This window comes from Anopheles ziemanni (genome assembly GCF_943734765.1).
Source record: "Anopheles ziemanni chromosome X unlocalized genomic scaffold, idAnoZiCoDA_A2_x.2 X_unloc_2, whole genome shotgun sequence".
Classification (NCBI taxonomy): domain Eukaryota; kingdom Metazoa; phylum Arthropoda; class Insecta; order Diptera; family Culicidae; genus Anopheles; species Anopheles ziemanni.
This window is the reverse complement of record NW_026689785.1, coordinates 887,501-898,887: the sequence shown is the minus strand read 5'-3', so window position 1 is coordinate 898,887 and position 11,387 is coordinate 887,501.

Genomic DNA, 11,387 nt, shown 5'->3' with positions numbered 1-11,387 from the left:
CGTATTTCCAAACACGCTAAAAAAACTTCTAAGGTGCTTCGAAGCAGTTTCCTCGTATTTCCAAACACGCTGAAACAACTTCTTAGGTGCTTCGAAGCAGTTTCCTCGTAGTTCCAACCACGCTTAAACAACTTTCAAGGTGCTTCGAAGCAGTTTCCACGTATTTCCAAACACGCTGAAACAACTACTAAGGTGCTTCGAAGCAGTGTCCTCGTATTTCCAAACACGCTAAAACAACTTCTAAGGTGCTTCGAAGGAGTTTCCTCGAATTTCCAAACACGCTTAAACAACTTCTAAGGTGCTTCGAAGCAGTTTCCTCGTGTTTCCAAACACGCTGAAACAACTACTAAGGTGCTTCGAAGCAGTTTCCTCGTATTTCCAAACACGCTAAAACAACTTCTAAGGTGCTTCGAAGCAGTTTCCTCGTATTTCCAAACACGCTAAAACAACTTTTAAGGTGCTTCGAAGCAGTTTCCTCGTATTTCCAAACACGCTTAAACAACTTCTAAGGTGCTTCGAAGCAGTTTCCTCGTGTTTCCAAACACGCTGAAACAACTACTAAGGTGCTTCGAAGCAGTTTCCTCGTATTTCCAAACACGCTGAAACAACTTCTAAGGTGCTTCGAAGCAGTTTCCTCGTATTTCCAAACACGCTTAAACAACTTCTAAGGTGCTTCGAAGCAGTTTCCTCGTATTTCCAAACACGCTTAAACAACTTCTAAGGTGCTTCGAAGGAGTTTCCTCGAATTTCCAAACACGCTTAAACAACTTCTAAGGTGCTTCGAAGCAGTTTCCTCGTGTTTCCAAACACGCTTAAACAACTTCTAAGGTGCTTCGAAGCAGTTTCCTCGTGTTTCCAAACACGCTGAAACAACTACTAAGGTGCTTCGAAGCAGTTTCCTCGTATTTCCAAACACGCTAAAACAACTTCTAAGGTGCTTCGAAGCAGTTTCCTCGTATTTCCAAACACGCTTAAACAACTTCTAAGGTGCTTCGAAGCAGTTTCCTCGTATTTCCAAACACGCTTAAACAACTTCTAAGGTGCTTCGAAGCAGTTTCCTCGTATTTCCAAACACGCTTAAACAACTTCTAAGGTGCTTCGAAGCAGTTTCCTCGTGTTTCCAAACACGCTGAAACAACTACTAAGGTGCTTCGAAGCAGTTTCCTCGTATTTCCAAACACGCTGAAACAACTTCTAAGGTGCTTCGAAGCAGTTTCCTCGTATTTCCAAACACGCTTAAACAACTTCTAAGGTGCTTCGAAGCAGTTTCCTCGTATTTCCAAACACGCTTAAACAACTTCTAAGGTGCTTCGAAGGAGTTTCCTCGAATTTCCAAACACGCTTAAACAACTTCTAAGGTGCTTCGAAGCAGTTTCCTCGTGTTTCCAAACACGCTGAAACAACTACTAAGGTGCTTCGAAGCAGTTTCCTCGTATTTCCAAACACGCTAAAACAACTTCTAAGGTGCTTCGAAGCAGTTTCCTCGTATTTCCAAACACGCTTAAACAACTTCTAAGGTGCTTCGAAGCAGTTTCCTCGTATTTCCAAACACGCTTAAACAACTTCTAAGGTGCTTCGAAGCAGTTTCCTCGTATTTCCAAACACGCTTAAACAACTTCTGAGGTGCTTCGAAGCAGTTTCCTCGTATTTCCAAACACGCTCAAACAACTACTAAGGTGCTTCGAAGCAGTGTCCTCGTATTTCCAAACACGCTCAAACAACTACTAAGGTGCTTCGAAGCAGTTTCCTCGTATTTCCAAACATGCTGAAACAACTTCTAAGGTGCTTCGAAGCAGTTTCCTCGTATTTCCAAACACGCTTAAACAACTTCTAAGGTGCTTCGAAGCAGTTTCCTCGTATTTCCAAGCACGCTTAAACAACTTCTAAGGTGTTTCGAAGCAGTTTCCTCGTATTTCCAAACACGCTTAAACAACTTCTAAGGTGCTTCGAAGCAGTTTCCTCGTGTTTCCAAACACGCTGAAACAACTACTAAGGTGCTTCGAAGCAGTTTCCTCGTATTTCCAAACACGCTGAAACAACTTCTAAGGTGCTTCGAAGCAGTTTCCTCGTATTTCCAAACACGCTAAAACAATTTCTAAGGTTCTTCGAAGCAGTTTCCTCGTATTTCCAAACACGCCTAAACAACTTCTGAGGTGCTTCGAAGCAGTTTCCTCGTATTTCCAAACACGCTAAAACAACTTCTAAGGTTCTTCGAAGCAGTTTCCTCGTATTTCCAAACACGCTGAAACAACTTCTGAGGTGCTTCGAAGCAGTTTTCTCGTATTTCCAAACACGCTTAAACAACTTCGAAGGTGCTGCGAAGCAGTTTCCTCGTATTTCCAAACACGCTGAAACAACTTCTAAGGTGCTTCGAAGAAGTTTCCTCGTATTTCCAAACACGCTAAAAAAACTTCTAAGGTGCTTCGAAGCAGTTTCCTCGTATTTTTAAACACGCTAAAACATCTTCTAAGGTGCTTCGAAGCAGTGTCCTCGTATTTCCAAACACGCTAAAACAACTTCTAAGGTGCTTCGAAGCAGTTTCCTCGTATTTCCAAACACGCTTAAACAACTTCTAAGGTGCTTCGAAGCAGTTTCCTCGTATTTCCAAGCACGCTAAAACAACTTCTAAGGTGCTTCGAAGCAGTTTCCTCGTATTTCCAAACACGCTTAAACAACTTCTGAGGTGCTTCGAAGCAGTTTCCTCGTATTTCCAAACACGCTGAAACAACTTCTAAGGTGCTTCGAAGCAGTTTCCTCGTATTTCCAAACACGCTAAAACAACTTCTGAGGTGCTTCGAAGCAGTTCCTCGTATTTCCAAACACGCTAAAAAAACTTCTAAGGTGCTTCGAAGCAGTTTCCTCGTATTTCCAAACACGCTTAAACAACTTCTAAGGTGCTTCGAAGCAGTTTCCTCGTATTTCCAAGCACGCTTAAACAACTTCTAAGGTGCTTCGAAGCAGTTTCCTCGTATTTCCAAACACGCTAAAACAACTTCTGAGGTGCTTCGAAGCAGTTCCTCGTATTTCCAAACACGCTAAAAAAACTTCTAAGGTGCTTCGAAGCAGTTTCCTCGTATTTCCAAACACGCTTAAACAACTTCTAAGGTGCTTCGAAGCAGTTTCCTCGTATTTCCAAGCACGCTTAAACAACTTCTAAGGTGCTTCGAAGCAGTTTCCTCGTGTTTCCAAACACGCTGAAACAACTACTAAGGTGCTTCGAAGCAGTTTCCTCGTATTTCCAAACACGCTAAAACAACTTCTAAGGTGCTTCGAAGCAGTTTCCTCGTATTTCCAAACACGCTAAAACAACTTCTAAGGTGCTTCGAAGCAGATTCCTCGTATTTCCAAACACGCTAAAACAACTTCGAAGGTGCTTCGAAGCAGTTTCCTCGTATTTCCAAACACGCTAAAACACTTTCGAAGGTGCTTCGAAGCAGTTTCCTCGTATTTCCAAACACGCTAAAACAACTTCTAAGGTGCTTCGAAGCAGTTTCCTCGTATTTCCAAACACGCTAAAACACTTTCGAAGGTGTTTCGAAGCAGTTTCCTCGTATTTCCAAACACGCTAAAACACTTTCGAAGGTGCTCCGAAGCAGTTTCCTCGTATTTCCAAACACGCTGAAACAACTTCTAAGGTGCTTCGAAGCAGTTTCCTCGTATTTCCAAACACCAAAGGGAAAGGTTAGGGAAACTAGGTTTCCCTAGTAAAGTGGTCAAAACATCCATTACAACACGACTGGTCTTTCTGGTGGTCGACCTAGGCGACTTTGTTCGACGACCACCACCCCATGGAACTAAAAGACGTCCCTTGATACGGACCACCGATACATTTTCCGGCCTGTCTAAACTACACTCATCGAAATTTTTTTGGGTCCCCACCGTCATACAAGTTTCCCTAGGTCAAGTTTTTCTTCCGGATCGGCCGCGGACCTCACTTTTCATTATCTAGGGAGGCCATAGGGCCCCAAAAGGGGTTTTTTAAAATTTTCGACACTTTCGACTTTGGTCGGATTTTTTCCGATTTTGGTCCGACCTAGGGACTTGGTGGTCCAAGGAGCCTCGGGACCAAACTTTTTTCTCAGGGGTCCCTACCTCCATACAACTTTGCCTAGGTAAATTTTTTGTTCCAAATCGACCGCGGATTTCACTTTTCAATATCTGGGGCTCGTGTAGAGTCCGAATATGAGGTTTTCTCATTTTTCGACATTTTCGACTTTTTTCGACTTTTTTCGGGTTTTTCGACCTAGGGGTCCGCCGAACAAATTTTGGGTCAAAACTTTTTATTGAACTAGTCGAAAGTACGCAAAAAGATAAGACTTTTTGCCGAAGACACCATGCCCCGGAACCGACTCCTTCCCCTTCAAAATTGGGGACAAACGTGATTTTTGAAACTTTTCCTTAGGGAGCCCAAGACTTAGAAAATTTTCAAATTCTCGATTTTTCGATTGCGAGCTAGCGCTTTGCGGTCTTCGGCAATGTTGTAGATCTCGACGAGATAAAACTTTTTGGTCAAGGGACATTTTGCCCTCCGACCCCTCCTTCCCCCCGCAAATCGCCCCCCAAAGTGCAATTTTTGCATTTTCACCTCTTTGCATGCACTGTTCGGCCCAAATGGCCACTTTCTATGGGTCTGAGCGCTTTGCGGTCTTCGGCAAACTTTTAGAGCGTACCAAGCCCTAATTATAATTGTTCTACACCAACTTCGTACCTCTTCATCCCTGGCCGCTATTCGCGTACCAAGGTAATTTTTGTTCATTTTATCAACATTTTTCATCTTTGACTGTTTATATCGGCCTTGCCATGAACCGATAGCGCTTCGCTGTGTTCTAACGTAAGTTAGTACTACTCAATACCTTTCCAAATCATGTCTTAGATTGTCATTTGCTTGCTTACAGCCGGAGCTATGAGCGATACCGTAAAAAGTACCGAAACTTGGAAAAATCCTTGGATCGCCCATATCCCCCCTTTGGGGGCCAGATATCGAAAAAAGTTCTTATTCAAAAAGTTGCGCCTTAACGTGTTCTAGTTATGCCTAGAACATTTCACTTCGCTAGCTGGCCTGCAACTTAGCCGTAATTGGGATTTTAGGGTGTTCATGGAGGGCCCATTTCCTGCGACTTGGTATCTTTTGGGCCCTATGTTTCTCTAATATCTCCACAAGTTTTCCAGATAGCTTTCTCATACTTTCAGGGTGCCTAGAGCACCTCAAGACCTTTCCAACGCTATGCCGTTTGCCTCGCTCGGACATCTACAGCCGAAGTTATTCGAGGTACACGGTACCTTACCCTGTTTTCTCAGTACTTGGTCGAAAATTTCGATCAGCCATATGACCGACTTGGACAACCCTGAGCGGGTTGGCCCCATATAACTAAACTTTTGTCTCTTGTAGGCAAACTTATAAATGTTCTACGTCAACTCGCTATCTCGTACCGCCTTGACGGTATACTTGGTCCAAGGGCCATTTCCAGCGACTTGGTCGCAATTTCGCTCTAAGTTTCGCTAATACCTTCGTCCGTGGACATGGTGATTTTTTGTTCGTATTTTTCCTTGATAGTCCCACTCAAGACTATTCCATACCAGAGCCAAGCGTCCCGCTAAGTGCCATACAGCCTGAGCAGTAATTCATGAAAGGTACCTCTACCAGTTTTTGCCATACTTGGGTACAAACTTTGGATCGCCCATATCTCCACTTTGGAGGCCAGCCAGCACCTTGGCCTCATATACTTTTTTGTTGGTCATACCATGCACCAAATATAATTGTTCTACGCCAACTTGCTATCTCTTCTCCAACTTGCCGTTATTCTTGGTCCAAGTCCCATTTCATTCGTTTTTGGACCCATTTTGCTATATGTTTCACTAATAGCTTCGGCCATGGACAAGCTGATTTTCTATTTGTATTTTTCCTTGATAGTCCCACTCAAGACCATTCCAAAACACACCGCAGCTTGTCGCTCGGTGGCAAACTGACCGAGTTATAATTCATGAAAGGTACCTCAACTTGGTACACCACGTGGTCGGCCCAAACCATAAACCGACCAAACGACCGACTTGGAGCACCCTGACCGGGTTGGCCCCATATAATGAAAGTTGCGTCTCTACACGCCCAACTTATGAATATTCTACGCCAAGTCGCTATCTCTTACCGGTAAGCCGGTATTCACCTTCCAAGGGGGATTTTGGTCAAGTGCCATTTCCTGCGACTTGGTCCCCGAATACGACCATCATCACCTAATATCTCCGTGGTCTTTCAACTCAGCCTCATGAAACTTTCAGGGTAGATAGGTCTCCCCGAGACCTTTCCAACGGTGAGCCGTTTGCCTCGCTCGGCCATATACAGCCGAAGTTATTAATGGTACTTGGTACCTTACCCTGTTTTTTCCATACTTGTTCGTACTTGGGTACAAACTTTGTATCGCCCATATCTCCACTTTGGAGGCCAGCCAGCACCTTGGCCCCAAATACTTTTTTGTTGGTCATACTATGCCCAAAATATAAATGTTCTACGTCAACTTGCTATCTCTTCTCCAACTTGCCGTTATTCTTGGTCCAAGTCCCATTTCATTCGTTTTTGGACCCATTTTGCTATATGTTTCACTAATAGCTTCGGCCATGGACAAGCTATTTTTCTATTTGTATTTTTGCTTGATAGTCCCACTCAAGACCATTCCAAATCACATCGCAACTTGTCGCTCGGTGGCAAACTGACCGAGTTATAATTCATGAAAGGTACCTCTTCTTGGTACACCACATGGTCGGCCCAAACCATAAACCGACCAAACGACCGACTTGGAGCACCCTGACCGGGTTGCCCCCATATAATGAAAGTTGCGTCTTTACACGCCCAACTTATGAATATTCTACGCCAAGTCGCTATCTCTTACCGGTAAGCCGGTATTCACCTTTCAAGGGTGGTTTTGGTCAAGTGCCATTTCCTGCGACTTGGTCCCCGAATTGGACCATCATCACCTAAAATCTCCGTGGTCTTTCAACTCAGCCTCATGAAACTTTCAGGGTAGATAGGTCTCCCCAATACCTTTCCAACGATATGCGGTTTGCCTCGCTAGGCCATCTACAGCCGAAGTTATTCATGGTACTTGGTACCTTACCCTGTTTTTTCCATACTTGTTCATACTTGGGTACAAACTTTGAATCGCCCATATCACCACTTTGGAGGCCAGCCAGCGCCTTGGCCCCATACACATTTTTGTTGGTCATACCACGCACTAGTTATAAATGTTCTACGCAAGCTTGCTATCTCTTCTCCAACTTGCGGTTATTTTTGACTCAAGTCCCATTTCCATAGTTTTTGGTACCAATTTGCTCTATGTTTCGCTAATAGCTTCGCCCAAGGACTTTGTGATTTTTTGTTCGCATTTTTCCTAAATAGTCCCACTCAAGACTATTCCAAATCACACCTTAGCTTGTCGCTCAGTGCCATACAGCCAGAGTTTTAATTCATGAAAGGTACATAACCTTGGTACACCACGTGGTCGGTCCAAACCATCAACCAACCATATGACCGACTTCGAGTCGAGCTAGCGGCTAGGCTCAATATAATGAAATGCGTGTCTTGATGCGGGCTACTGACGGTCTGAACAATGTAGCTCGCTAGCTCGTCTCTAAACTTGTGTTTTGGTCGAATATTGGGTGTTCATGTACCACTTCGGGTAACATGGACTTTGGTGCAACTTTACCACTTGTGCACTTAATTACTTCCCGGTCATTCAAGTCTTTGCCTTCATACTTTCAGGGTAGTTAGGTCTCGTCGAGACCTTTCCATACATATGCCAAACTCATCGATCGAACATCTATAGCCCGAGTTATTCGCGGTACACCGTACCTTACCCTGTTTTTTCCTCAATTGGGTACAAACCTTGGAACACCCATATCGCCCCTTTAGAGACTAGCTGGCACGTTGGCCTCATATAATGATAAGTGCACCTCAACTAGGGCTACTGACGGTCAGAACATTTCAACTTGCTAGCTCGGGCCCACACTTGTGTTTTTCTCGAATATATGGTTCAAGTGTGCCACTTTGGGCACTTTTGGTAATTTTGTCCCCACACAACTTTCTTGCCTTGGTAGATAGGGTCTTGTGTTCTCGGGCAAAAAGATGCACCAAGATATGGTCTAACTTTCGTTCTTTTACCGCAAAGCGCTATCTCCAACACCCGAGGAGATAGAAAGTGATTATGTTCGGTATATCGGTCTTCCATGGCCTACTATGGTAAGCCCCTGCAGGTATGCAACCGAAGGTGCTTGGTACATGTATTTGGTGCAATATCGGTGCAAAGTAGGTGTTTCCTTGATCGGGCTATAACTTTCTTGGTTGATGTTGGATTGCTTTACGGTCTTCGGGGGATAGTTAGGGAACATGTTGGCCAACATTTTCTTATTCCTCAGCCTGGCCGTACCTCTTACCGTCTAGGCGGTATTCATGCTCTAAGTTGGAACTTGTGTTCCTTCGGGCAACTTTTCTGACTTTGACGCTTAATAACTTCCGTTCATATGCAGTCTAAGCTCTGCAACTCTCAGGAAAGCTTGTACTACTCATTTCCTTACCATATCAGTCTTTGGCTTGTCGATCCGATGTCTACAGCCTTACTTATTCACGTTCCCTGTAGAGGTAGGTTTTTGCCCATTTTCCAGTTCATGTGGTAACATTCCCGGACTTTGCCGGCTTTCTCTTCATGTGGTAACTTGCTTGCTCATGTGGTAACTTGATAGTGTATTTCCGACAGACCCAATCTCGGACTTAGCCGATTTTTCTCTTCATATTATATGGATCCATCACTAGGCCATGTTGCTTGCTTGTGTGGTAACTTGATAGTGTATTTCTGACAGACCCAATCTCGGACTTAGCCGATTTTTCTCTTCATATCATATGGATCCATCCTTAGGCCATCTTGCTTGCTTGTGTGGTAACTTGATAGTGTATTTCTGACAGACCCAATCTTGGACTTAGCCGATTTTTCTGTTCATATCATATGGATCCATCCTTAGGCCATCTTGCTTGCTTGTGTGGTAACTTTGAAGTGTATTTCTGACAGACCCAATCTGGGACTTAGCCGATTTTTCTCTTCATATTATATGGATCCATCACTAGGCCATCTTGCTTGCTTGTGTGGTAACTTGATAGTGTATGTCTGACAAACCCAATCTCGGACTTAGCCGATTTTTCTCTTCATATCATATGGATCCATCACTAGGCCATCTTGCTTGCTTGTGTGGTAACTTGATAGTGTATTTCTGACAGACCCAATCTTGGACTTAGCCGATTTTTCTGTTCATATCATATGGATCCATCCTTAGGCCATCTTGCTTGCTTGTGTGGTAACTTTGAAGTGTATTTCTGACAGACCTAATCTGGGACTTAGCCGATTTTTCTCTTCATATTATATGGATCCATCACTAGGCCATCTTGCTTGCTTGTGTGGTAACTTGATAGTGTATGTCTGACAGACCCAATCTCGGACTTAGCCGATTTTTCTCTTCATATCATATGGATCCATCACTAGGCCATCTTGCTTGCTTGTGTGGTAACTTGATAGTGTATTTCTGACAGACCCAATCTGGGACTTAGCCGATTTTTCTCTTCATATTATATGGATCCATCACTAGGCCATCTTGCTTGCTTGTGTGGTAACTTGATAGTGTATTTCCGACCGACCCAATCTCGGACTTAGCCGATTTTTCTCTTCATATTATATGGATCCATCACTAGGCCATGTTGCTTGCTTGTGTGGTAACTTGATAGTGTATTTCTGACAGACCCAATCTCGGACTTAGCCGATTTTTCTCTTCATATCATATGGATCCATCACTAGGCCATCTTGCTTGCTTGTGTGGTAACTTGGAAGTGTATTTCTGACAGACCCAATCTCGGACTTAGCCGATTTTTCTCATCATATAATATGGATCCTGGACTTAGCCGATTATAAGGTTATTATATATGGATCCTGGACTTAGCCGATTTTTCTCTTCATATAATATGGATCCTGGACTTATCCGATTATTAGGTTATTATATATGGATCCTGGACTTAGCCGATTTTTCTCTTCATATAATATGGATCCGGGACTTAGCCGATTTTTCTCTTCATATAATATGGATCCGGGACTTAGCCGATATTTCTCTTCATATAATATGGATCCGGGACTTAGCCGATTATTCTGTTCATATAATATGGATCCGGGACTTAGCCAATTTTTCTCTTCATGTGGTAACGTATGCCAATCGCTCACAAGTCATGGGATAAGGGTACTTGTGTTCTTCCATCTTCTAAGTCCCGCACGGGGACATCGTGATCGCCCCAAGTCCGGAATAGCGCCAAGTCAAGCCCCACGGTGGCCGTGCAGGACCTGTTAGCGGCGGCCCCACTGACAGCACTAATCCGGACTTAGAAATTATATCTTTCTAATCGAACACCACACACGCAACACCACCATACCACCATCTCCTTGCAAGTACCTAAAGTACCCGCAACTCCATGGTGAAGGCAATGTCACTCCATCACCAACCTCTTTGCACTGCAAGCACTTGCGTACCCACAACACTCCGAAGAAGGCAACGGCGCGCGATGCTCGACTCCACACACCACACCACACCACACCACCGATGGCCAGCCAGCCAGCCAGCCCAGCTAAGGGCTAACCCACCAACCAACCACCAATGGCCTAGGCCAGCCGGATCCCACCTTCAAGTCCAAGCACAGCCAAGTGCAAGTACCGCCAAGTGTTCACCAACCAACCATCACACCAGGTCAGCCGGCCAGTACCCACCTTCAAGTGCCATTACCCTCGGGTGCAAGCCCAATCAAGTGTTAACCAACCAACCCGGCCAAGGCAGCCAACAGGCCGGCACCCTACAGCACCGACCCGCCATCACCACCTCAACCGTTGACCATGCAAGTGGCCTCGGACAACAGGTGACACCCGAAGTACATCCGAAGAACGTATATCAAGTGTTTGCTCACCAAGTCCTCAACCAACCCCAAGTACCCGGAGGTACCCAGAGTGTTGGATCCGCCAACCCGTCCCGGCACTCCAAGTCCTTGCGAACCCAAAGTGTTTGCCCGGTAGGGCCATTGTATCACAACGCTTGCGACCATGCAAGTGGCCTCGAACAAGGTGACAGGGGTATCTTCACCAAGTTCTCAACCAACCCCAAGTACCCGGAGGTACCCAGAGTGTTGGGTCCGCCAACCACTACCAGCACTCCAAGTCCTCGCGAACATAAAGTGTTTGCCCGGTAGGGCCATTAGACCACAACGCTTGCTAACCATGCAAGTGGTCTCGGACAACAGGTGACACCCGAAGTACATCCGGAGAGTGTACAACAAGTGTTTGTTCACCAAGTCCTCAACCAACCCCAAGTACCCGGAGGTA